General features: G+C 58.8%; 10 non-coding genes across 10 annotated transcripts; 4 read left to right on the plus strand and 6 right to left on the minus strand.

The window, feature by feature from the left end:
• Positions 1–7,500: 7,500 nt before the first annotated feature.
• On the minus strand, positions 7,501–7,572 carry TRNAE-CUC (transfer RNA glutamic acid (anticodon CUC)). Its single transcript has one exon. It is a non-coding gene; the product is annotated as a tRNA-Glu (tRNA).
• A 294-nt stretch (positions 7,573–7,866) lies between these two features.
• TRNAG-UCC (transfer RNA glycine (anticodon UCC)) lies at positions 7,867–7,938 on the minus strand. Its single transcript has one exon. It is a non-coding gene; the product is annotated as a tRNA-Gly (tRNA).
• A 758-nt stretch (positions 7,939–8,696) lies between these two features.
• Positions 8,697–8,768, minus strand: TRNAD-GUC (transfer RNA aspartic acid (anticodon GUC)). The gene has a single exon. It is a non-coding gene; the product is annotated as a tRNA-Asp (tRNA).
• A 543-nt stretch (positions 8,769–9,311) lies between these two features.
• TRNAL-CAG (transfer RNA leucine (anticodon CAG)) lies at positions 9,312–9,394 on the plus strand. The gene has a single exon. It is a non-coding gene; the product is annotated as a tRNA-Leu (tRNA).
• Positions 9,395–10,813: 1,419 nt separating this feature from the next.
• TRNAG-GCC (transfer RNA glycine (anticodon GCC)) lies at positions 10,814–10,884 on the plus strand. The gene has a single exon. It is a non-coding gene; the product is annotated as a tRNA-Gly (tRNA).
• Positions 10,885–17,966: 7,082 nt separating this feature from the next.
• TRNAE-CUC (transfer RNA glutamic acid (anticodon CUC)) lies at positions 17,967–18,038 on the minus strand. Its single transcript has one exon. It is a non-coding gene; the product is annotated as a tRNA-Glu (tRNA).
• A 298-nt stretch (positions 18,039–18,336) lies between these two features.
• On the minus strand, positions 18,337–18,408 carry TRNAG-UCC (transfer RNA glycine (anticodon UCC)). Its single transcript has one exon. It is a non-coding gene; the product is annotated as a tRNA-Gly (tRNA).
• Positions 18,409–19,163: 755 nt separating this feature from the next.
• Positions 19,164–19,235, minus strand: TRNAD-GUC (transfer RNA aspartic acid (anticodon GUC)). Its single transcript has one exon. It is a non-coding gene; the product is annotated as a tRNA-Asp (tRNA).
• A 543-nt stretch (positions 19,236–19,778) lies between these two features.
• On the plus strand, positions 19,779–19,861 carry TRNAL-CAG (transfer RNA leucine (anticodon CAG)). The gene has a single exon. It is a non-coding gene; the product is annotated as a tRNA-Leu (tRNA).
• A 1,419-nt stretch (positions 19,862–21,280) lies between these two features.
• Positions 21,281–21,351, plus strand: TRNAG-GCC (transfer RNA glycine (anticodon GCC)). The gene has a single exon. It is a non-coding gene; the product is annotated as a tRNA-Gly (tRNA).
• Positions 21,352–26,569: the final 5,218 nt, after the last annotated feature.

The raw sequence follows: 26,569 nt of genomic DNA on the forward strand, positions 1-26,569 counted from the left end.
GCCAATCAGAAAATTGTGCACAAACTGATCACATACCCTGGGACTCCACTCCCTCATCTTGCCTTTAAAAATGCTTTGCTGAAACCCATTGAGGAGTGTGGGCTTTTTGTTCACTAGCAAGTTCACTAGCTGTCCTGAACTCACCTGCCACCCTGCAATAAACACTGCACTTTACCACAACCTGGGGTCAGTAGATTGGCATCACTGTGCATGAGCTAGCAGACCCACATTTGGTTCAGTAATCCTTTTATTCTACCCAGGCTTACTAAAAGTCAAATTAGCTCATGTTATATCTGTTACAGAATTTGTCAGCAAGAAAGATAACTTAAAATCATGGTTAGCAATTTAAACAAAATTGTTAAGAGAAAATAAATAGATATACAAGTTTATAAATGAAGTTTTCAACAGTAATTATACTTCACAATACATCTTAAAAGTAGTTTCTAAAATCTTTCTGGTAACTTAAAATTTTAATGTTATACTAATCTTAAATATGGATATTCATTAAATATCTACACTATGCTGTGCTAAGTCGCTTCAGTCGTGTCCGACTCTGTGCGACCCCATAGACTGTAGCCTACCAGGCTCCTCCGTCCATGGGATTTTCCAGGCAAGAGTACTGGAGTGGGGTGCCATTGCCTTCTCCGATTAAATATCTAGATCATTCCAAATAAGATATAATTCTGAAACATTAATTACTGAACATAGGCTTATCTGCTTTTGGCTTCCTTTTACAGAGAAACTAAAGATATTTGGGTCATTTAGTAAACATGGTTTTTGGCACATTGAAAACCTTTACTATGAGGAAGAATATACTTCTAAAAACTATGAAATGTTTTTTATATATTTGCCAATTCACAAAATGCTAGTGCAACAGACAGTCCACAATTACTTACTTTTTAGTTTTCACTAGGAATTAAGGGATTCTAAGGGTAAGGATTATAATTAATACATGAAATTAAGACTAACAGAAATAATAAGAGAAACATATCTATGCAAGATGTGGAGATGTGTTTTTCTTAAGGGAAAAAGAGAGTAATTTTGTCCTAATCTAAAATGGTTGTTCCAGAACGAGAAAAAGAGAAATATAGGAAAAAACTTGAATGGATGCAAAAAAAGTTGTAGAATGTTTGTGGGAAAGGATTCTTGTGGGAAAGCAATTTTAAGTGTGGTCAAGCTGGAAAATGTGGCTAAGATTGGGATGGATTTACTTAAGGTTTTTTTTAATGTTAATATCACAAGTAAAGGAGAAGGAAATGGCAACCCACTCCAGTACTCTTGCCTGGAAACTCCCACGGACAGAGGAGCCTGGTAGGCTGCAGTCCATGGGGTCGCTAAGGGTCGGACATGACTGAGCGACTTCACTTTCACTTTTCCCTTTCATGCACTGGAGAAGGAAATGGCAACCCACTCCAGTGTTCTTGCCTGGAGAATCCCAGGGACGGGGGAGCCTGGTGGGCTGCCGTCTATGGGGTCGCACAGAGTCGGACACGACTGAAGCGACTTAGCAGCAGCAGCAGCAGCAGCAGCAGCACACTGCTGCCAAATTACTGGTGGCAAACTGATACCGTGCAGGGCCCTGTGGGGCTCCTGGGCACAAGGCCTTTGTGTCCCCATTTCTTTGGTTACAGTAAACAGCCTTCATTCAGACTCCAGGACCTTCCCTGAGTTCCAATGGGCATATTCAAGCCATTGTTAATTAGGGAAAGGAGGGGATGCGAGACCAGGGAAAAACAGTCAAGAGTAGCCTTGGGGCAAGGTCCTATTTCCCATCAATGGATACACACAAAAATATCTTTGACCTATTTTGCAGATACTGAAACCCCCTCCAGGTGGGAGAAGTTAATGATTAAAGATGGTACGCTGCCCACAAGCATGTAGATCCCAGACCATGAAGGTTGATGATATTAACTCCTACTTACATCACCACCAACCCATTAGAAGAATATGCACGAGCTGATCACACTCTCTTTGAACAATTACTATAAAACTTCTCACTATCTTCCCCAGGTTGGGAAACATGGTTTTGAAGGCATTTGCCTGCTGTGGCCCCCTTGGCCTGGCAAAGCAAAAAAGCTAGTCTTTTCTGCTTCACCCAAAACTCTGTCTCCAAGATTTGATTCAGCACTGGTGTACAGAGAAGCTGAGCTTTTGACATCAAAACCTTGCATGTACATTTCACAACTGAAAAAGGCTCCATCTGACATCTGGTTCTGTACAAATGGTGGAGAACTCACAATCAAGCTTACTAGAATGAAAAGCTATTGACATCATGAAGTAGATCGCTTGCACCCAAGACACTGTAACGGGCAAGAATCCTGGTCCCTATGACTCTCATCATGAAACACCTTCTTCCCTTTGTACCTGCTTCACCATTCTTCTTTCCTTGTTGTCACTTGTAAAGATAAAGCTATCATCTGTATTTCTGGGGCTCTTGCAAAAGGGGAGACTTATCTGATTATTAAATTTGCCACCAAAGCAACAATTACTATAATACCGGTAATCCTGTAGTTCTGCCTGTTACAAACTTCTCCCTGATTTCCAATGCCTCAATTTCTTTGGACCAAATGAAGCTCCCCCTCTATGTTATTAGACTCCTAACCCTGACTCTGCAAGTCAATTTCTCTGCTTCCAGTTGACAACTCTACAGAGAGAAATCAGAACAATACTCTCTGTGCAATCTACAGACCCTTAACTCTTTAGTCATAAATCATCTGACCTCTCTGCACTCCTGTTCCATTCTCCACCATGGGAATATTTCCTTTAGTAGGCCACCTGTGCTGTTCCCAGGTTTATCTTTGTCTATGGATGATAGTGCCCTTCACACATGGGAAACTCAATGTTTAAATAATTGGGAAATGGTACGAAGCTGTGGTCTGAGCTAACTATGTCTCCAACTGTCCACAATCAAACCAAGGCTTCACACTGGGCTGCACCTGTCTATCTACATTGCAGATCCAATGAGAATTACCAGGAGGCATCCACAATTCAAAATTTTCTTCCTTTGGATTCCTTAAAAAACTGGAAACACAACTGCCATATGACCCAGCAATCCCACTGCTGGGCATACACACTGAGGAAACCAGAATTGAAAGAGACACATGTACCCCAGTGTTCATCACAGCACTGTTTAGAATAGCTTGGACATGGAAGCAACCTAGATGCCCATCGGCAGATGAATGAATAAGAAAACTGTGGTACATATACACAATGGAATAGTACTCAGCTATTAAAAAGAATGCATTTGAATCAGTTCTAATGAGGTGGATGAAACTGGAGCCTATTATACAGAGTGAAGTAAGTCAGAAAGAAAAACACCAATACAGTATATTAACGCATATGTACGAAATTTAGAAAGATGGTAATGATAACCCTATATGTGAGACAGCAAAAGAGACACAGATGTAAAGAACAGACTTGTGGACTCTGTGGGAGAAGGCAAGGGTGGGATGATTTGAGAGAATAGCATTGAAACATGTATATTACCATATGTGAAATAGATCACCAGTCCAGGTTTGATGCATGAGACAGGGTGCTCAGGGCTGGTGCATTGGGATGACCCTGAGGGATGGAATGGGGAGGGAGGTGGGAGGGGTTTCAGGATGGGGAACACATGTACACCTACGGCTGATTCATGTCAATGTATGGCAAAAACCACTACAATATTGTAAAGTAATTAGCTTCCAATTAAAATAAATTAATTAAATAAAAAAATTTTTTTCTTCCTTTGACAGATCCCTATTTCCTAGGCTAGGAGTCAGTATAAATGAGGCTGTGATTAGGAACCTACCCTTAACTCTTGATCATAGAAATCTACTGTTAAAACAATAGCTGCCCAACTAAAATCCCTAGATTCTCTGGCCAATGTTCTTGAAATAGGATAGCCCGTGATGTCTTTTAGAGGAGCAAGAAGTGTCTGTGCCATTGCCAACACCACTTGCTATACTTGGATTAACACTTCTGGGTGCCGGAGTCCAGCTCCAGCGGGTCCAGAGTTCCCTCAGGATGGACGGCGTCGGCGATATGAATGAGAAGACACAGCGAGTCTCAGCGTTTCCAAGTGTCTTCTACTTTATTGTTTTTTAAGACGGCTTTTATATTTTTAGTGGTATATAGAAACAAATCTACAGCATAGAGTCATACCAATTCAGCTTAAGGGACATACCAATTCAGCTTAAGGGACATACCAACTTATCTCAAGGAACATACCAACTTAGCTTAAGGGGTATATCTTAATGGGCCTATCAAGTTAGCTCAATGGGCCAACAGTTTCGACCCTCATCGAAGCCGTTTGCACGTCTTTAGTTACAAAAAGTCTCATTTTGTTTACATCATCTTCTGGCCTGGGGGCCAGCTAACATCTTGTGACTCTCCATTGATAAGGGTTGATCAGTCAGAACACTTTTGTATCAGGCACAGCAGGAAAGAATCCATCAATAGAAAGTTTCAAGGTAAAACCTGTTTTCGGTAATTTACTCTACGCCTTGAGCTTAACAGAAAAGAATGTGGTCCCATAAAGTCATAGAACAGCAAGCTGAAGGTCAGCTCTAAGTAAGAATCTTCAGTCAAATCAACAATTGTCTCACTATTTGTATTACAGCTAAACTTCTATTTATATAAATCTTCAACTATTATGCTTTTATTATATAGGCTAGATACGTTAAGAGTAAAAACATAGCGAGTAAATATAGACTAAGCAACAGTTTCACAAAGCAACATTTCCTGTATTTCCCAACAAGCCTTTTTTCCTGCGAAGGGTTTTGTGCCCATAGGGGCTTTCTGTGCGGAGGCTCTCAACGCTGTTTTATTATTAAGGGACAGTCATGCACATTAGCTCCAAAGGCACAGGTACATTTATTAAACAAACCAATATGTTAGCAAAAGGAATTTAGATCAGCATACTCTATATCCCAGATAATTTTATTTAGGGTGCTACCGTTCAGGGGCCTTATCGATTGAGGTTTCAGATTGATCTATTTTACAGAGAATCAGGAAAAGCCTTTTTTCTAAGTCACAGAAAATAAGAAGAGGTTTATTGTAGCAAACATCAGAAAGACAGATACCATCTTTAAGGTGAGCGCTGAGGCAGCCTTCCGAGAATCCCTGAGGCCTGAGAAGCCGTGCTCAATCAGTCCTCTTCCTCATGACTCTGTCATGGGTGGGATCTTGTGGGCTGGCTCCCGGCATGGAGGTCAAAGGGGAGTGATGCTATCTCATGCCAGGCTACCCATATGCCTCTTTGGTAAAATCCATCTTGGCCAAGAAATGCTTGTACACATATGGGAGGAACCTGAGATAAAGCAAATATGGACTGTGAACCAGGCATATCAAAATGACTGGCCAAAGGAAACATGGAAGAAACACCCCATAAATATAATTCAAACTACCATAAGGATGCTACTCAGCAACTCTCTCCCTGAGTCTGCCTGTGTGTCTATCCACACATATTGTATACTCTTTTTCATCCTAATAAATACTTTACTTGCTTCACTAATTATTTCGTCTTTGTGGAAATTCTTTTCTGTAAAGCCAAAGGGCCAGGGCCTTCGTCACTGACCACTGGTCTAGTGGCTAGGATCTGGTGCTTTCACTTCTATGACTCAGCGCAGTTTCTGGCTGGGAGCGCCCAAGCCTTGCTCCAAGACATTGCAGGCTGAGGCCACCCAAGAGCAGGCTCATTGCAAGCCACTCTGCATTTTTCTTTCAAGAGCTGGGCCAATCTGTTTGGAGACCTCCACCTGGAAATGGGAATAAAACTTTGGACTATACCTTTTCTGATCTTCTGTCTGTGTGAACATACCTTATTAGTTGTTAGCGTTTTTGTGTGTATTGTATTGCGAAGAGCCCCTCTGGCTTGTGCAGGATGGGAAAATTCTACCTGCACCATCTGGGCTCACTTTCCTTTCAGGGACTGAACCATTCAGGACTGATTATGAGACACTCTACATTCATTCTCTTTCAGGAGCCAGGTTAATCTGGAAGTCTCCATCTGGTACTGGAAGTGGAATTTGGGGGCTACAACTTCTCTGATCTTTTGTTGGTGGAAATATATTTGTTGTTTTTAAGTATGTATATGTGTATCAGTACTAGGATTGGCTGATTGAGACATCTATGGCCTTTGAGCCCTGACAGGGCTCAAACTCAATAAAGTTTCCCTTTATTGCATTGACTTTGAATATAGTGGAACATTGCTTGGAAATTTCCCTTTTGAGGCCTAGGGAACTGCAACCCTGAGAGACTGTTCTACGTTGTATTGGTTTGCTATTTGGCCATGAATAATTAAGTATGGGTGACCAGAGCGCTTTCATCTTACAGTTCTCGCAGGGTATTTATGCTCCCATGAATGAAAGCAACCCGTATTTCTCTTCCTATGCCTTTGACATGTAGATCACCTATCTGGTTTTAAAGAACTTTAATCATAGTCTAATTCAAATTTTATTGATCACAGCAGTCGGTGCTGTGGTTTATTAAACATACCTTCTACATCTACTTTCACGATTGATGAGTGTAGTGCATTTAACAGTCAAAATGGGAGCACCTATGATTCAGACATTCAAAGTAAAATAGGTAGTAGTCATTGTGGAGGTGATTTCAGACATATTCATGTATTGCTGACAAATTGAATTTTGCAAACTGTATCAGATTTAAGAACACCACGAGCAACCTCATCAAGTTTCACCAAGTATGCAACTATCTGAGTCATTATCCATACTCCAAAAATCACACTAATTTGCATAACGAAGATTAGCGAAGTTGCCACATCTGGGACAATAACTCGAAATACATTGGGGGTACCATGCAATCAACGTAAAGAGTTCAAAACAAGTTCACAAGCTCCTGGCAAACTGTAATCTCTACACATCTTTTGTCCCTCAGCAGACAAGGCTTTCTACTTACACGGGCCTCACCACCTAAAACATCACGTCCTCACCTGGAACCTCAGCTTCAACCTCACCTCAGCAACAGCGCTGCTCAAAGAGCACCACCAACTCAGCCTTCACCCACATCATTCCCCCACACAGAGGCAGATCCCCCTCGCTCACCTTCGGCTGTGGCCACCGCCGCTGCCGGCCGGCGCTGGCACACACCACAGACGACCCTCCTGCCCACACCCCTCCCCCTCCCCAACCCCACCCCCCCTCTCCCACCCCGCCTCCTTCCCACCACCAACAGCAGGAGAACCAGCACAAGGCCGGGAGCATCACCGCCGCCGCCTCCAGGGGCACCAGCCGCAGCCCCTCACGGGGGAGGGAGGCCGGGGATGGGAGGCCTCAGGCGGGTCGTGGTGGAAGCGGTGCGCGGTTGCCACCGAGACCAAAAGGTTTGCCCCCGGGGACGCCGTGGCGGGGGGGCCCTGCATCCTGCTTGGGCTGGAGGTGCAGGTGCCCGGGGGCCTCTGTCGCAGCGCTGGGGCCCGCGGAGCCAGCGTAGGCTAAAAGGGTGGAAAGGTCCGGCGGCGAGGAGATCGGGAGGTGGCAGGCGGAGAGGAAGAAGAAAGGCTTCCCTGACCGGGAATCGAACCCGGGCCGCGGCGGTGAGAGCGCCGAATCCTAACCACTAGACCACCAGGGAGCGCCGGGACTCGGCCCTCGCCTGCTCCCGCTGAACCCAGCGCCTCCATGCCACCTTGGTGCCCACACCCGGCCTCCGCAAGTCCAGCCGCCCGCCCGCCCGCCCGCCCTCCCTGTCAGTCCGCCTGCCCTAGCGTGCGTCTTGTTTTCGGCACCCTCAAAACACTGTCCCTCGCCGCCGGCTTCTCGCGCCCACGCCAAAAGCCGCGGGCCAGCTGGCTCCCTGCTCCAAGCGCTCTCTCCCCCGAACGCCCCTGCCGGGAGGGCGCTGCAACTCAGCAAAAGGTCGGCCCGCTGCGTTGGCCGGGAATCGAACCCGGGTCAACTGCTTGGAAGGCAGCTATGCTCACCACTATACCACCAACGCTGCACAGCCCGGGCCGCCGCCAGACGCCGGCCCCGGGCTCGCCCCAGCACACTCCTGCCGCCGCCGCCGCCGCCGCCGCATCCCTGCCCCGACGCCCCGTCAGCCGGCGGCTCTGCGCCGCCGCCGGCGCTCCCAGCAGCCGCGCGGCGCCCCATCTGCGCCAGCGCTACGCAGCAGCCGGGGTCCACCGGCGTGCCCGCCCCGGGGCGCCGCTCCCGCGCCCTTGCGGCCCTCCGGCCCTTCGCTCCCCGCCGCGGCCCGCGGACGCCTCCGCCCTCACCCCCGGGGGGCAAGGCGGGGCACGCAGCTCGCAGCTGCCAGCACCCAGCTGGCCAAAGCCCTTCTCCACCGGGCGCTGGGCGACGCCACTTGCCACGACGACAGGGGCACACGGGACCCACGCGCCTGCACGCCTCCCGGCGCTGTGCCGCGCCGCGCCGCGGGGGCGTCGCGAGCCTAGGAGCCCACTGCGGCAGCCACTGTGGGCGGGCGGGCCGCAAGATCCGGCTATGGTCGGGCAAGGCCGTGGGGTCGCCAAGGAGGCCCTGGCTCCGCCGTGGCGACCGAGCGCCCGGCGACGACCAAGGGCTCGGGCTGGAGGGCTGCACGGCTCGAGGGGGTCGACGGTCGGTAGACCGGGCCCCGCCGTGGGCGGCGCCCCGGCGCCTCGCCCAAAGGCGGAGGGAGGAGACGAAGGGCCCTTGGGGGCCAGGCGGCGGGCCAGAGAGCGACCGCGGCCACCAAAAAGGGTGTGTTGCCTCCCCGTCGGGGAATCGAACCCCGGTCTCCCGCGTGACAGGCGGGGATACTCACCACTATACTAACGAGGACGGCGGCGACCGCCCTGCCGCCCGGCCGCTCTCGGGCTCTCGGGCTGCCTGCCGACGCCTCCCCCTGCCCGCCACGGGCCCCGACCCGACCGCACACCAAACCAGCCGCCTCAGTCAGAGCGGCAGCCCCCGACCCCGACAGGGACGCGGACCCGGGGGACACGGGAAACTCCTAGCGCGCGCCGCCTCTTGCCTGCAACGCGGCCATTCCGCCGGGAGAAGGGGGCCCGAGAAGGCACGCGAGGCTGCGAGGACACGGTGGGCGCGCCGCCGGCCCGCGTCTGGCGAGGACAGGCGCGGGTGGGTAGGGGCCGGCACGCCAAGGGTCCGGCTGGGTCCGGGGCCAGGCGTGGGCGAGGGCGCGACCGGCGGCGGAGCCAGGCGCCTCGGCCGGCCGCCGCGCGCCGGCTCCGTCGCTCACGCACACCAGACGGCCGCCCGCCTGCCTGGCGCGGCGCACCGCGCGTCCCGCCAAGGGCGCCGGGGCTCGCGCCGCGTCGGGTCCCAGCCAGGCGAGCGGCCACGCGCCCGCCCAGGCCCGCCGTCAGGATGGCCGAGCGGTCTAAGGCGCTGCGTTCAGGTCGCAGTCTCCCCTGGAGGCGTGGGTTCGAATCCCACTCCTGACAAGCCAGCCTTTTGGCCCGCCCGACAAACGCGCCCGTCCTCCCCGCGCCACTGCCGTTCTCCACACACGCCCTCCCCGCCACCTGCAGCCCACACCAGGAACCTTCAGTCCTTCTCAGCGCATCTGTCCTCCCCAGCTGGCTGCGCCTGCAGCTGCCGGTTTTCCTGCCTCCCCGCCTCCCCGCCTCCCCTTCGCCCACCCTCGCCCATCCCCCCACTCCCACTCCCACTCCCACGGCCCCGCTCCACCCCGCCCCCGTCCGCGCCGACGCACGCAGCCCCGCGGCGGGTGGCAAGCCCTCCTCGCTTCGCCAGCGCTCCGACTTCTGCCTGGTGAACGGCCAAGTCGCTCTCGCAGCCTTGCTTCCCCGTCCGCCCCGGGCAGCTCTCCCTCCGGCCGGCACCCTGTCGTCCGCGCCCGCCCGGCCGCCCCGCCTGTGCTCCCCAGCCACACCGAGGCGGCCGAGCCCCCGCCTTGGCCGCCTGGGGTGCTGCGTGCCCTCGAGGCTTCACCGCCTTGCGGCCTTGGCCGGGCCACACCTGCCTGCCTCCCGCCCGGGACGCGTGCCACCCAGCCTTCCTGCTGGCCAGCCAACACCGGCCCTCCGTGCACGAGTCCGTCCCGGGAAGGGTGCTCCGCTGGGGAGTGAGCGGAAGCCCTGCGTGCCCGTCCACCCCACCCACAGGCGCCCGGCCCGCGCCCCCGACCTCGGCGCCACCGCGCCCGTTCCCGGGGAAAGCCGCTGCCCGGGCCGGAGCCAGGCTCGCCCTGGCGCGCTCGCTGCCTCAGCCTGCAGTCGCCGAGCCAGGAGCCGCTCTGCCAAAGGGCCCCTCCTCACCACCACCAATCCGTCAGAGCCGGACCCCTCGGGAGCGCAGGAGCCAGGGTGTCACACGCCTTTGCGTCCTTGGGCCTGAGCGCCGCTCTGCGCGTCGCGCTCCCACGCTCGCGCATCCGGCACGGCCCGAGCCCGGAGTCCCGGCCCCCGCCCGCTCTCGCACGCCCCACCCCGCCCCGGCCGGAAAGCCAGCCCGCCAGAGGGACTTTGGGTCGGGACTCCGCGGTCGCTGAGAGGAACGTCGGTGCGCGGCCGCAGCGACCACGCAGCGCCTGCCCTGACAGGGATCCCCGCGCCGGCCAGACGGCGTCGGCTCGCGGGCCCCTCGGGCGGCACCGACAGCGTCGCGGCGGCCGTGGTCGGCGCAGAAGGCGCGGGAGCCGCGTCCCGAGTGGGCCGGCGTCCCGCCGCCCGGGGGTCCCTCGAGGGCTCGCGCCCCGGGGTCCTGCACGCGCCCGGATCCTGGCTTTCAGGTCGCCCGCCCGATGGAGCAGAGAGATGCCCACGGGCGAGCAGTGAGCAGTGACGGGCGGGTGGCGGCCAGCGCCTCTGGGGCAGCGGCGGGCGGCGGCGGCCACCGGTGCATGGGTGGTTCAGTGGTAGAATTCTCGCCTGCCACGCGGGAGGCCCGGGTTCGATTCCCGGCCCATGCAGCCACTGCGTCCCCTTTTGGTCCCGCAGGGCAGCCCCAGGGCCCAGCTAGGTCTGCCCACTGAAACGCGCTCAAGGCAGGGCTCCTGCAACCGCTGGCTGCTCCCTGCCGCCAGCTGCCTCTCCCGCGCGGACGGCCCCCCACCCCACACACTCTCGGCCCTGCTGCCGAGGCTCCGTGGCCCCAAACCCCGCAGGCTCAGCCGCCCGTGCGCCCAGATACCTCCCCTGTGTTTACTCGCTTCCTCACCCGGACCCAGCCGGTGGCTCAGGGATTTCACTGGAAGGAATACCCCACCGCTGGCGCCCAGCCGCCTCCCCTCTTCACCTTTCCTCACGTCTCCAAGCTCCCTGGCTCACTCTCCCCACACTCCGAAAATCAATCACACTACGTTTGCACAGCCAGGGGCAAGGAAGTTGCCGCATCTGGCAAGGATACCTCCCTTTTCCCGGGAGGGTCCCTGGAGCATCGCCTTGCAGGAGGAGTTGCAAAGAAGTCCACCAGCTCCCGGCGGACTGTACTCTCGATTCATCTTTTGTCCCTGGGCAGAGAGAGGTTTCCACCAGCAACGCCCTCACCAGCTCAAACACCACCCCCTCCCCTGAAACCCTCTTGCCCGCCTCAGCTCAGCATCAGCCCTGCCCCAAGAGCACCACCACCTCAGCCTGCACCTTCACCATCGCCCTACTCCGCCAACCGGGCCCATCGCCCCCCCACCCTGCTCCCCCCGCCCCACCCCCATCTCCCCCATCCCCAACACCCGCCGCAGGCCCCGTTCCTCCCTCAGCCATGGCAAATCCTGCTCTTGTCAAGGAACCTGCCTTTGCTTTTGTCCCACTGGACTGCCTTCCCCCGTCCCACCCCCACCCCCACCCCCACCCCCACCCCCACCCCCACCCCCGGCCTGCTCCTTTTTCTGCTTCTTCCAACACAGGTGGAACTGATTTACATCCCTGGGTTAGTTTCAGGTGCACAGCAAAGTGATTCAGTCCCCTGTTCTCTTTCAGGTGATTTTGCATTGTAGCTGAAGGCGAGATTCGAATACAGTTCGCATGCTACACAGTAAAGCTTTGTTGCTTACCTACTGTACCTATAGGATGTCCTATCTCTCCATCCGACTCCAACTTTCCTCCCTCCCCTGCCTTTCCCCTTGGGTAGCCCGGTGTACGGTTTCTCCAAACCGTCTGAACGTCGGTTTCCCCTTTGCACGTGGATTCCTTTGTGTTAGTTGTTAGGTTCCACAAAGCTTTGTCCCTCTCCACCCGACTCACTTCACCAAGTGGACTCTTGCGTGGGTCCATCTGGCGTTGGGGCCCACGGCAAAGGCTGCTCCTTCTTGATGGCTGCGTCATATTCCACGGGACAGATACGCCTCATCTTCTTGTGCCGGCCACCTGCCGACGGGCACTTGGGCGTATCCCATGTCCCGGCTACGGCATAGAGGGCTGCGATGACCCTGGGGGATGCCTGCATCTCTACCCATTAGGGCTTTGGTCTTCTCCCGATGGGTACCCAGCATTGGGTTTGCTGGGTCATATGGGAAGCTCTTCTTCTTCCTATCGTTGGACCGACCCTCGACGGACTGACTTCCATGTAGTAGCAGATGCTGTTCTGGAAGGGTAGGATACTGGATCTTATTCCCTGTGGTATCCTGTGTATCCTTGTGGCTCCTCTCCTTTCTATGCAGTCCTACTACGGTATATCCGTGGAGCCCAGCTCCTCATTCATCCCTCCGGCCCTGACTTTGCCCTTGGGAAGCCCCAAGTTGCTTTCCTGTGGCTGGGTGTCTGTCGCTGTTTGGCACAGGGATTAAGGTGTACAACACTTTAGAATCCACCCATCTGTGCCCTTCTCTGTGTCTTCCCTCACCGAGGGTAATAGTCTGCAGCTCCGGCCGCTGTTGCTGCCAGTGACACTATTTGTCTCTTGTGGACGGCTCAGAGACACCCCATTCTCTGCCTTTCTCTGGTACTGCATCTTCGTGGGTGAGCCGTTGGTGACGGACACTAGGGTTCTCTCCTCGCCTCGGCTGTGGCGCACGGTGCTGCAGTGACCGTGGGGTTTGCACGTGTCTTGCCGAATCCAGAGCTGCGGCTTTCACGGATATGTACCCAGGGTTGGGATCGTGATAGCTCACCTGTTTCCGGCTTACTCAGTTACCTATCGATTTAGCTTAATTTTTAAACCTTCCTCCAATGTCGTAGTGGCGGCTGTGGGAGAAGTACAGTGGGTTTCCAATAGTGTGCTCATGTCCGACGGACTGCAAAGCGGTTCTGTTTCCCATGTACAGATTTCAGATTTCCTACGTGTTTTCAGACTCTTTTCCGTTGGAGGTTATTACAGGATACTGACTCTTAGTCCCTGCGTTGAACTGGATAAGCTTGTGGCTTCTCCCTTTACACATGGTCCTGCGGATCTGTTCGTTGCAGCTCCACAGCCATCCCTCCACCGCTGCCTTACCGCTTGCGTTACCCTACGGTGGTTTTCTTTGGGAGTCGGTTTCTCTTCGGCAAATAGGTTCGTGTCGTATTAGTTTACACATTCCACATGCGTTTGTCCAACTCGGTCTGACTTTCTTCACCGAGTGTCAAGAGTCTCTAGGTCCATCGTGGCTTTTGACAAGTGGCAATGCTTCCCTTCTTTCTTTATGACCGAGTGATATGTCCATGCTCCATCTATGCCACATCTTCTTGTGCCCGCCATTTGTGGATGGGCACTGGGGCTTGTTCCACGTCTCGGCTGTGGCAAATACTGCTGCTACATACATGGCGGTGTAGGGACCTTTAGATCTCTCCGAGTTTGGTACTCTGCAGGTATGTACCCTGGAGGGGGTGTGCTCGGTCATATGGGAGCTCTCCTCGGTCCTCACGAAATCTCGGCCACCCCCGCTCCCTACCACCACACCCCATCCCACCCTGACCCCCAGCAATGTCACACCCGAGACTGGACATTTGCTCCTGATGAGTGGTGACTTTGGGCTCTGGGGCGGTACGGTGGGCCCAGGCCTTTCAGCCCGGGTCTGGCCCCTGTCTGGCACTCCGTTGCTGTCGTTCGCTTGCCTGCGTCCCAGCCACCGCCCAGAGCCCCAGCCCACCGCTGAGCCTGAGCACCCTGCACCACCACGCAGCAGTGTGGCACGCACGCTGACACGCCACCCCGCCCGAATGGAGCCCCCCCCCACTGTCACCGCCTGCCATCTGCCTTTCCTGCCACCCTCCAGGCTCGGCCCCATCTACCCGCCACCAAGCCCCTGGAGCCCCGGCCCATCTCTCACACGTCCTTGTCCTTCCCTGCCCTGCCCCGGTGTCCCCCAGTGCGGGCCTCCCTCCGGCTCCTCCGACCCACCCATACCGCACGCCCACCCCTAACGCAGATCTGTCCCAGCCTCACACATGTGCCTGGCATGGCGTCGCCACCGCCCCCATGCTTCTGCAGAGGCCCCGCTCCAGTGGCCTGCCGATCTTTCTTTCGGCCAGGTCCCCGCCAGCCCCACGCCTCCCCCTTCCCGCCGGCACTCCGCGCAGACGCCCCGCCCAAGCACCCCTGGGCCTGCCTCCCAGCACCCGGCTCGCCACCGCCCCCTCTCCCTGCCATCGTTCTGCCCCATTCCCTGATCCACGTGGGGCGGCCACCAACCATGGCCCCAAGCGCCTTCGGCCCGCACTCTCAGCCATGCACGCTGGCGCCCAAGGCCCCGGCAGGGGCGTCGAGGAAACCTCCTGCGGCGACGGCAAGCACACGTCGGGCCACGGGGGATCCACTGCCACAGGGGAATCGGCTCTGTCCCATCGCGCCCGAGTGTGCCGCCCTCGCCGCACGTTGGTGCGCTTCATCGGCCGTCCACTTCCCCTCCCCGCGAAGGACACGGTCCTTGAACAGACGAGACATCCTTTGCTGACACACCAGCCCAAGATCTGGCGGAGAGGAGGCTGCGGTGGGCGATTACCCTCGGGGAGAGTTCCTAGGGGAAGACGATGACAGGTTGGGGAGAGGGATGGAGTGGATCCTGGATAGACGGTTTGGAGAGAATGGGAAACTATAAGAGGTCATAACTAGGTGAGGGGTATGTGGAACAGGGCGCTCTGTGTGTGTGTGGGGGGGTGTGTGTGTGTGCATGCGCGCGCGAGCCCGAGTGCCCACCCTGGGTTAGGAGTGGGGGAGGGAGACCTGGGTACATCTTGCCTCACTCCGGTAGCACTGAGAGCTGTGGTCAGGCAAGGGAAATACCACGCCGGTTGGGGTGTCCACCCTGGCAGGCATCGCGGCCTCGAGCGCATCTGCCGCCTCCCGGCTGGTTGGCTAGGTTTTCCCGGCCGGCCCGCCCCGCCCGGATCTGCCTTCTCTCTCACTTCCACGGCTGCCGTGGTGTGACTCGCGGCACAGGTCCACATTCATCTTCACCCCTGTGCCTCCGGGGGAGCGAAGAAGAACGCAAGAGCCTCTTGATGAATGTGAAAGAGGAGAGTGAAAACGTTGGCTTACAACTCAGCATTCAGAAAACGAAGGTCGTGGCATCCGGTCCCATCACTTCATGGCAAATGGATGGGGACACAAGGGAACCCGGGAGAGACTTCATCTTGTTCAGTTCAGTTCAATCGCTCAGTCGTGTCCGACTCTTTGCGACTCCGTGAATTGCAGCACGCCAGGCCTCTCTGTCCATCACCAACTCCCGGAGTCTACCCAAACCCATGTCCATCGAGTCGGTGATGCCATCCAACCATCTCATCCTCTGTCGTCCCCTTCTCCTCCTGCCCTCCACCCTACCCAGCATTAGGGTCTTTTCCAATGAGCCAACTCTTCGCATGAGGTGGCCAAAGTACTGGAGCTTCAGCTTCAACATCAGTCCTTCCAGTGAACACCCAGGATTGATCTCCTTTAGGATGGACTGATTGGATCTCCTTGCGGTCCAAGGGACTCTCAAGAGTCTTCTCCAACAGCACAGTTCAAAAGCATCAATTCTGCGGCGCTCAGCTTTCTTCACCGTCCAACTCTCACATCCATACACGACCACCGGAAAAACCATAGCCCTGACTAGACGGGCTTTTGTTGGCGAAGTAATGTCTCTGCTTTTCAGTACGCTATCTAGGTTGTCCATAACCTTCCTTCCAAGGAGTAAGCGTCTTTTAATTTCATGGCTGCAATCACCATCAGCAGTGATTTTGGAGCCCAAGAAAATGAAGTCTGACACTGTTTCCACTGTCTCCCCATCTATTTCCCATGAAGCGATGGGACCAGATGGCAAGATCTTAGTTTTCTGAACGTTGAGCTTTAAGCCAACTCTTTCACTCTCCTCTTTCACTTTCATCAAGAGGCTCTTTAGTTCTTCTTCACTTTCTGCCATAAGGGTGGTGTCATCTGCATATCTGAGGTTATCGATATTTCTCCCGGCAATCTTGATTCCAGCTTGTGTTTCTTCCAGCCCAGCGTTTCTCATGATGTCCTCTGCATAGAAGTTAAATAAGCAGGGTGACAACGTACAGCCTTGACGTACTCCTTTTCCTATTTGGAACCAGTCTGTTGTTCCATGTCCAGTTCTAACTGTTGCTTCCTGACCTGCATACAGGTTTCTCAAGAGACAGGTCAGATGGTCTGGTATTCCCATCTCTTTCAGAATTTTCCACAGTGTATTGTGATCCACACAGTCAAAGGCTTTGGCATCGTCAATAAAGCAGAAATAGATGTTTTTCTGGAACGCTCTTGCTTTTTCGATGATCCAGCGGATATTGGCAAGTTGATCTCTGGTTCCTCTGCCCTTTCTAAAACCAGCTTGAACATCTGGAAGTTCACGGTTCACGTATTGCTGAAGCCTGACTTCATCTTGGGGGGCTCCCAAATCACTGCAGACGGTGGCTGCGGCCGTGAAATGTAAACGACGTTCGCTCCTTGGGAGAGAAACTATGACCAAAACTAGACAGCATATTGAAAAGCAGAGACGTGACTCTGCGAGGCGGCTCCCTCTCGGGAAAGCTACGGGTTCTCCAGTAGTCCACGTACAGATGTGAGAGTTGGAGTATAAAGAAGCTGAGCGCCGGAGAATAGATGCTTTTGAAGTGCGGTGTTGGAGAAGACTCTTGAGAGTCCCTTGGACTGCCGGGAGCTCGAACCAGTGAATCGTAGGGGAAATCAGTCCTGAATATTCATTGGAAGGACTGATGCTGAAGCTGAAACTCCCATCCTCTGGCCACCCGATGCGAAGGACTGACTCACTGCAAAAGCCCCTGATGGAAGGCAGGAGGAGACGGGGACGACACGCCAGAAGATGAGGTGGTTGGATGGCATCACCGACTGGACGGACACGAGTTTGAGTGAGCTCCGGGAGTTGGTGATGGACAGGGAGGCCTGGGCTGCTGCAGTGCACTGAGCGACTGAACTGGTACTGATGCCTCCCGGGCGCCGTGGTCCGCCTCCCAGAGCCCACTCAAGACCAGAACCCTCTCGGAGTCAGCAGCGCCGCACGGGGGTCACAGGCAGCCCGGGACCGGGCGCGCAATGGCCGAGCCGCCCAGAGAGGGGCTGGCATGAGGGACATGGGAAGGGAGGCGCGACCGCGGCCACCGGCCCCACTCCCAGAGGCAGATCCCCCTCGCTCACCTTCGGCTGTGGCCACCGCCACCGCCACCGCCACCGCCACCGCCACCGCCACCGCCGCTGCCGGCCGGCGCGGGCGCCCACCGCAGCCCCCTCCCCTCCCCCCCACCCTCCCCCACCCCTCCCCCACCCCCCTCTCCCACCCCGCCTCCTTCCCACCACCAACAGCAGGAGAACCAGCACAAGGCCGGGAGCATCACCGCCGCCGCCTCCAGGGGCACCAGCCGCAGCCCCTCACGGGGGAGGGAGGCCGGGGATGGGAGGCCTCAGGCGGGTCGTGGTGGAAGCGGTGCGCGGTTGCCACCGAGACCAAAAGGTTTGCCCCCGGGGACGCCGTGGCGGGGGGGCCCTGCATCCTGCTTGGGCTGGAGGTGCAGGTGCCCGGGGGCCTCTGTCGCAGCGCTGGGGCCCGCGGAGCCAGCGTAGGCTAAAAGGGTGGAAAGGTCCGGCGGCGAGGAGATCGGGAGGTGGCAGGCGGAGAGGAAGAAGAAAGGCTTCCCTGACCGGGAATCGAACCCGGGCCGCGGCGGTGAGAGCGCCGAATCCTAACCACTAGACCACCAGGGAGCGCCGGGACTCGGCCCTCGCCTGCTCCCGCTGAACCCAGCGCCTCCATGCCACCTTGGTGCCCACACCCGGCCTCCGCAAGTCCAGCCGCCCGCCCGCCCGCCCGCCCGCCCTCCCTGTCAGTCCGCCTGCCCTAGCGTGCGTCTTGTTTTCGGCACCCTCAAAACACTGTCCCTCGCCGCCGGCTTCTCGCGCCCACGCCAAAAGCCGCGGGCCAGCTGGCTCCCTGCTCCAAGCGCTCTCTCCCCCGAACGCCCCTGCCGGGAGGGCGCTGCAACTCAGCAAAAGGTCGGCCCGCTGCGTTGGCCGGGAATCGAACCCGGGTCAACTGCTTGGAAGGCAGCTATGCTCACCACTATACCACCAACGCTGCACAGCCCGGGCCGCCGCCAGACGCCGGCCCCGGGCTCGCCCCAGCACACTCCTGCCGCCGCCGCCGCCGCCGCATCCCTGCCCCGACGCCCCGTCAGCCGGCGGCTCTGCGCCGCCGCCGGCGCTCCCAGCAGCCGCGCGGCGCCCCATCTGCGCCAGCGCTACGCAGCAGCCGGGGTCCACCGGCGTGCCCGCCCCGGGGCGCCGCTCCCGCGCCCTTGCGGCCCTCCGGCCCTTCGCTCCCCGCCGCGGCCCGCGGACGCCTCCGCCCTCACCCCCGGGGGGCAAGGCGGGGCACGCAGCTCGCAGCTGCCAGCACCCAGCTGGCCAAAGCCCTTCTCCACCGGGCGCTGGGCGACGCCACTTGCCACGACGACAGGGGCACACGGGACCCACGCGCCTGCACGCCTCCCGGCGCTGTGCCGCGCCGCGCCGCGGGGGCGTCGCGAGCCTAGGAGCCCACTGCGGCAGCCACTGTGGGCGGGCGGGCCGCAAGATCCGGCTATGGTCGGGCAAGGCCGTGGGGTCGCCAAGGAGGCCCTGGCTCCGCCGTGGCGACCGAGCGCCCGGCGACGACCAAGGGCTCGGGCTGGAGGGCTGCACGGCTCGAGGGGGTCGACGGTCGGTAGACCGGGCCCCGCCGTGGGCGGCGCCCCGGCGCCTCGCCCAAAGGCGGAGGGAGGAGACGAAGGGCCCTTGGGGGCCAGGCGGCGGGCCAGAGAGCGACCGCGGCCACCAAAAAGGGTGTGTTGCCTCCCCGTCGGGGAATCGAACCCCGGTCTCCCGCGTGACAGGCGGGGATACTCACCACTATACTAACGAGGACGGCGGCGACCGCCCTGCCGCCCGGCCGCTCTCGGGCTCTCGGGCTGCCTGCCGACGCCTCCCCCTGCCCGCCACGGGCCCCGACCCGACCGCACACCAAACCAGCCGCCTCAGTCAGAGCGGCAGCCCCCGACCCCGACAGGGACGCGGACCCGGGGGACACGGGAAACTCCTAGCGCGCGCCGCCTCTTGCCTGCAACGCGGCCATTCCGCCGGGAGAAGGGGGCCCGAGAAGGCACGCGAGGCTGCGAGGACACGGTGGGCGCGCCGCCGGCCCGCGTCTGGCGAGGACAGGCGCGGGTGGGTAGGGGCCGGCACGCCAAGGGTCCGGCTGGGTCCGGGGCCAGGCGTGGGCGAGGGCGCGACCGGCGGCGGAGCCAGGCGCCTCGGCCGGCCGCCGCGCGCCGGCTCCGTCGCTCACGCACACCAGACGGCCGCCCGCCTGCCTGGCGCGGCGCACCGCGCGTCCCGCCAAGGGCGCCGGGGCTCGCGCCGCGTCGGGTCCCAGCCAGGCGAGCGGCCACGCGCCCGCCCAGGCCCGCCGTCAGGATGGCCGAGCGGTCTAAGGCGCTGCGTTCAGGTCGCAGTCTCCCCTGGAGGCGTGGGTTCGAATCCCACTCCTGACAAGCCAGCCTTTTGGCCCGCCCGACAAACGCGCCCGTCCTCCCCGCGCCACTGCCGTTCTCCACACACGCCCTCCCCGCCACCTGCAGCCCACACCAGGAACCTTCAGTCCTTCTCAGCGCATCTGTCCTCCCCAGCTGGCTGCGCCTGCAGCTGCCGGTTTTCCTGCCTCCCCGCCTCCCCGCCTCCCCTTCGCCCACCCTCGCCCATCCCCCCACTCCCACTCCCACTCCCACGGCCCCGCTCCACCCCGCCCCCGTCCGCGCCGACGCACGCAGCCCCGCGGCGGGTGGCAAGCCCTCCTCGCTTCGCCAGCGCTCCGACTTCTGCCTGGTGAACGGCCAAGTCGCTCTCGCAGCCTTGCTTCCCCGTCCGCCCCGGGCAGCTCTCCCTCCGGCCGGCACCCTGTCGTCCGCGCCCGCCCGGCCGCCCCGCCTGTGCTCCCCAGCCACACCGAGGCGGCCGAGCCCCCGCCTTGGCCGCCTGGGGTGCTGCGTGCCCTCGAGGCTTCACCGCCTTGCGGCCTTGGCCGGGCCACACCTGCCTGCCTCCCGCCCGGGACGCGTGCCACCCAGCCTTCCTGCTGGCCAGCCAACACCGGCCCTCCGTGCACGAGTCCGTCCCGGGAAGGGTGCTCCGCTGGGGAGTGAGCGGAAGCCCTGCGTGCCCGTCCACCCCACCCACAGGCGCCCGGCCCGCGCCCCCGACCTCGGCGCCACCGCGCCCGTTCCCGGGGAAAGCCGCTGCCCGGGCCGGAGCCAGGCTCGCCCTGGCGCGCTCGCTGCCTCAGCCTGCAGTCGCCGAGCCAGGAGCCGCTCTGCCAAAGGGCCCCTCCTCACCACCACCAATCCGTCAGAGCCGGACCCCTCGGGAGCGCAGGAGCCAGGGTGTCACACGCCTTTGCGTCCTTGGGCCTGAGCGCCGCTCTGCGCGTCGCGCTCCCACGCTCGCGCATCCGGCACGGCCCGAGCCCGGAGTCCCGGCCCCCGCCCGCTCTCGCACGCCCCACCCCGCCCCGGCCGGAAAGCCAGCCCGCCAGAGGGACTTTGGGTCGGGACTCCGCGGTCGCTGAGAGGAACGTCGGTGCGCGGCCGCAGCGACCACGCAGCGCCTGCCCTGACAGGGATCCCCGCGCCGGCCAGACGGCGTCGGCTCGCGGGCCCCTCGGGCGGCACCGACAGCGTCGCGGCGGCCGTGGTCGGCGCAGAAGGCGCGGGAGCCGCGTCCCGAGTGGGCCGGCGTCCCGCCGCCCGGGGGTCCCTCGAGGGCTCGCGCCCCGGGGTCCTGCACGCGCCCGGATCCTGGCTTTCAGGTCGCCCGCCCGATGGAGCAGAGAGATGCCCACGGGCGAGCAGTGAGCAGTGACGGGCGGGTGGCGGCCAGCGCCTCTGGGGCAGCGGCGGGCGGCGGCGGCCACCGGTGCATGGGTGGTTCAGTGGTAGAATTCTCGCCTGCCACGCGGGAGGCCCGGGTTCGATTCCCGGCCCATGCAGCCACTGCGTCCCCTTTTGGTCCCGCAGGGCAGCCCCAGGGCCCAGCTAGGTCTGCCCACTGAAACGCGCTCAAGGCAGGGCTCCTGCAACCGCTGGCTGCTCCCTGCCGCCAGCTGCCTCTCCCGCGCGGACGGCCCCCCACCCCACACACTCTCGGCCCTGCTGCCGAGGCTCCGTGGCCCCAAACCCCGCAGGCTCAGCCGCCCGTGCGCCCAGATACCTCCCCTGTGTTTACTCGCTTCCTCACCCGGACCCAGCCGGTGGCTCAGGGATTTCACTGGAAGGAATACCCCACCGCTGGCGCCCAGCCGCCTCCCCTCTTCACCTTTCCTCACGTCTCCAAGCTCCCTGGCTCACTCTCCCCACACTCCGAAAATCAATCACACTACGTTTGCACAGCCAGGGGCAAGGAAGTTGCCGCATCTGGCAAGGATACCTCCCTTTTCCCGGGAGGGTCCCTGGAGCATCGCCTTGCAGGAGGAGTTGCAAAGAAGTCCACCAGCTCCCGGCGGACTGTACTCTCGATTCATCTTTTGTCCCTGGGCAGAGAGAGGTTTCCACCAGCAACGCCCTCACCAGCTCAAACACCACCCCCTCCCCTGAAACCCTCTTGCCCGCCTCAGCTCAGCATCAGCCCTGCCCCAAGAGCACCACCACCTCAGCCTGCACCTTCACCATCGCCCTACTCCGCCAACCGGGCCCATCGCCCCCCCACCCTGCTCCCCCCGCCCCACCCCCATCTCCCCCATCCCCAACACCCGCCGCAGGCCCCGTTCCTCCCTCAGCCATGGCAAATCCTGCTCTTGTCAAGGAACCTGCCTTTGCTTTTGTCCCACTGGACTGCCTTCCCCCGTCCCACCCCCACCCCCACCCCCACCCCCACCCCCACCCCCGGCCTGCTCCTTTTTCTGCTTCTTCCAACACAGGTGGAACTGATTTACATCCCTGGGTTAGTTTCAGGTGCACAGCAAAGTGATTCAGTCCCCTGTTCTCTTTCAGGTGATTTTGCATTGTAGCTGAAGGCGAGATTCGAATACAGTTCGCATGCTACACAGTAAAGCTTTGTTGCTTACCTACTGTACCTATAGGATGTCCTATCTCTCCATCCGACTCCAACTTTCCTCCCTCCCCTGCCTTTCCCCTTGGGTAGCCCGGTGTACGGTTTCTCCAAACCGTCTGAACGTCGGTTTCCCCTTTGCACGTGGATTCCTTTGTGTTAGTTGTTAGGTTCCACAAAGCTTTGTCCCTCTCCACCCGACTCACTTCACCAAGTGGACTCTTGCGTGGGTCCATCTGGCGTTGGGGCCCACGGCAAAGGCTGCTCCTTCTTGATGGCTGCGTCATATTCCACGGGACAGATACGCCTCATCTTCTTGTGCCGGCCACCTGCCGACGGGCACTTGGGCGTATCCCATGTCCCGGCTACGGCATAGAGGGCTGCGATGACCCTGGGGGATGCCTGCATCTCTACCCATTAGGGCTTTGGTCTTCTCCCGATGGGTACCCAGCATTGGGTTTGCTGGGTCATATGGGAAGCTCTTCTTCTTCCTATCGTTGGACCGACCCTCGACGGACTGACTTCCATGTAGTAGCAGATGCTGTTCTGGAAGGGTAGGATACTGGATCTTATTCCCTGTGGTATCCTGTGTATCCTTGTGGCTCCTCTCCTTTCTATGCAGTCCTACTACGGTATATCCGTGGAGCCCAGCTCCTCATTCATCCCTCCGGCCCTGACTTTGCCCTTGGGAAGCCCCAAGTTGCTTTCCTGTGGCTGGGTGTCTGTCGCTGTTTGGCACAGGGATTAAGGTGTACAACACTTTAGAATCCACCCATCTGTGCCCTTCTCTGTGTCTTCCCTCACCGAGGGTAATAGTCTGCAGCTCCGGCCGCTGTTGCTGCCAGTGACACTATTTGTCTCTTGTGGACGGCTCAGAGACACCCCATTCTCTGCCTTTCTCTGGTACTGCATCTTCGTGGGTGAGCCGTTGGTGACGGACACTAGGGTTCTCTCCTCGCCTCGGCTGTGGCGCACGGTGCTGCAGTGACCGTGGGGTTTGCACGTGTCTTGCCGAATCCAGAGCTGCGGCTTTCACGGATATGTACCCAGGGTTGGGATCGTGATAGCTCACCTGTTTCCGGCTTACTCAGTTACCTATCGATTTAGCTTAATTTTTAAACCTTCCTCCAATGTCGTAGTGGCGGCTGTGGGAGAAGTACAGTGGGTTTCCAATAGTGTGCTCATGTCCGACGGACTGCAAAGCGGTTCTGTTTCCCATGTACAGATTTCAGATTTCCTACGTGTTTTCAGACTCTTTTCCGTTGGAGGTCATTACAGGATACTGACTCTTAGTCCCTGCGTTGAACTGGATAAGCTTGTGGCTTCTCCCTTTACACATGGTCCTGCGGATCTGTTCGTTGCAGCTCCACAGCCATCCCTCCACCGCTGCCTTACCGCTTGCGTTACCCTACGGTGGTTTTCTTTGGGAGTCGGTTTCTCTTCGGCAAATAGGTTCGTGTCGTATTAGTTTACACATTCCACATGCGTTTGTCCAACTCGGTCTGACTTTCTTCACCGAGTGTCAAGAGTCTCTAGGTCCATCGTGGCTTTTGACAAGTGGCAATGCTTCCCTTCTTTCTTTATGACCGAGTGATATGTCCATGCTCCATCTATGCCACATCTTCTTGTGCCCGCCATTTGTGGATGGGCACTGGGGCTTGTTCCACGTCTCGGCTGTGGCAAATACTGCTGCTACATACATGGCGGTGTAGGGACCTTTAGATCTCTCCGAGTTTGGTACTCTGCAGGTATGTACCCTGGAGGGGGTGTGCTCGGTCATATGGGAGCTCTCCTCGGTCCTCACGAAATCTCGGCCACCCCCGCTCCCTACCACCACACCCCATCCCACCCTGACCCCCAGCAATGTCACACCCGAGACTGGACATTTGCTCCTGATGAGTGGTGACTTTGGGCTCTGGGGCGGTACGGTGGGCCCAGGCCTTTCAGCCCGGGTCTGGCCCCTGTCTGGCACTCCGTTGCTGTCGTTCGCTTGCCTGCGTCCCAGCCACCGCCCAGAGCCCCAGCCCACCGCTGAGCCTGAGCACCCTGCACCACCACGCAGCAGTGTGGCACGCACGCTGACACGCCACCCCGCCCGAATGGAGCCCCCCCCCACTGTCACCGCCTGCCATCTGCCTTTCCTGCCACCCTCCAGGCTCGGCCCCATCTACCCGCCACCAAGCCCCTGGAGCCCCGGCCCATCTCTCACACGTCCTTGTCCTTCCCTGCCCTGCCCCGGTGTCCCCCAGTGCGGGCCTCCCTCCGGCTCCTCCGACCCACCCATACCGCACGCCCACCCCTAACGCAGATCTGTCCCAGCCTCACACATGTGCCTGGCATGGCGTCGCCACCGCCCCCATGCTTCTGCAGAGGCCCCGCTCCAGTGGCCTGCCGATCTTTCTTTCGGCCAGGTCCCCGCCAGCCCCACGCCTCCCCCTTCCCGCCGGCACTCCGCGCAGACGCCCCGCCCAAGCACCCCTGGGCCTGCCTCCCAGCACCCGGCTCGCCACCGCCCCCTCTCCCTGCCATCGTTCTGCCCCATTCCCTGATCCACGTGGGGCGGCCACCAACCATGGCCCCAAGCGCCTTCGGCCCGCACTCTCAGCCATGCACGCTGGCGCCCAAGGCCCCGGCAGGGGCGTCGAGGAAACCTCCTGCGGCGACGGCAAGCACACGTCGGGCCACGGGGGATCCACTGCCACAGGGGAATCGGCTCTGTCCCATCGCGCCCGAGTGTGCCGCCCTCGCCGCACGTTGGTGCGCTTCATCGGCCGTCCACTTCCCCTCCCCGCGAAGGACACGGTCCTTGAACAGACGAGACATCCTTTGCTGACACACCAGCCCAAGATCTGGCGGAGAGGAGGCTGCGGTGGGCGATTACCCTCGGGGAGAGTTCCTAGGGGAAGACGATGACAGGTTGGGGAGAGGGATGGAGTGGATCCTGGATAGACGGTTTGGAGAGAATGGGAAACTATAAGAGGTCATAACTAGGTGAGGGGTATGTGGAACAGGGCGCTCTGTGTGTGTGTGGGGGGGTGTGTGTGTGTGCATGCGCGCGCGAGCCCGAGTGCCCACCCTGGGTTAGGAGTGGGGGAGGGAGACCTGGGTACATCTTGCCTCACTCCGGTAGCACTGAGAGCTGTGGTCAGGCAAGGGAAATACCACGCCGGTTGGGGTGTCCACCCTGGCAGGCATCGCGGCCTCGAGCGCATCTGCCGCCTCCCGGCTGGTTGGCTAGGTTTTCCCGGCCGGCCCGCCCCGCCCGGATCTGCCTTCTCTCTCACTTCCACGGCTGCCGTGGTGTGACTCGCGGCACAGGTCCACATTCATCTTCACCCCTGTGCCTCCGGGGGAGCGAAGAAGAACGCAAGAGCCTCTTGATGAATGTGAAAGAGGAGAGTGAAAACGTTGGCTTACAACTCAGCATTCAGAAAACGAAGGTCGTGGCATCCGGTCCCATCACTTCATGGCAAATGGATGGGGACACAAGGGAACCCGGGAGAGACTTCATCTTGTTCAGTTCAGTTCAATCGCTCAGTCGTGTCCGACTCTTTGCGACTCCGTGAATTGCAGCACGCCAGGCCTCTCTGTCCATCACCAACTCCCGGAGTCTACCCAAACCCATGTCCATCGAGTCGGTGATGCCATCCAACCATCTCATCCTCTGTCGTCCCCTTCTCCTCCTGCCCTCCACCCTACCCAGCATTAGGGTCTTTTCCAATGAGCCAACTCTTCGCATGAGGTGGCCAAAGTACTGGAGCTTCAGCTTCAACATCAGTCCTTCCAGTGAACACCCAGGATTGATCTCCTTTAGGATGGACTGATTGGATCTCCTTGCGGTCCAAGGGACTCTCAAGAGTCTTCTCCAACAGCACAGTTCAAAAGCATCAATTCTGCGGCGCTCAGCTTTCTTCACCGTCCAACTCTCACATCCATACACGACCACCGGAAAAGCCATAGCCCTGACTAGACGGGCTTTTGTTGGCGAAGTAATGTCTCTGCTTTTCAGTACGCTATCTAGGTTGTCCATAACCTTCCTTCCAAGGAGTAAGCGTCTTTTAATTTCATGGCTGCAATCACCATCAGCAGTGATTTTGGAGCCCAAGAAAATGAAGTCTGACACTGTTTCCACTGTCTCCCCATCTATTTCCCATGAAGCG

This window comes from Giraffa tippelskirchi, chromosome 5, assembly GCF_054371585.1.
Source record: "Giraffa tippelskirchi isolate mGirTip1 chromosome 5, T2T-mGirTip1v1.2.pri, whole genome shotgun sequence".
Taxonomy (NCBI): Eukaryota; Metazoa; Chordata; class Mammalia; order Artiodactyla; family Giraffidae; genus Giraffa; species Giraffa tippelskirchi.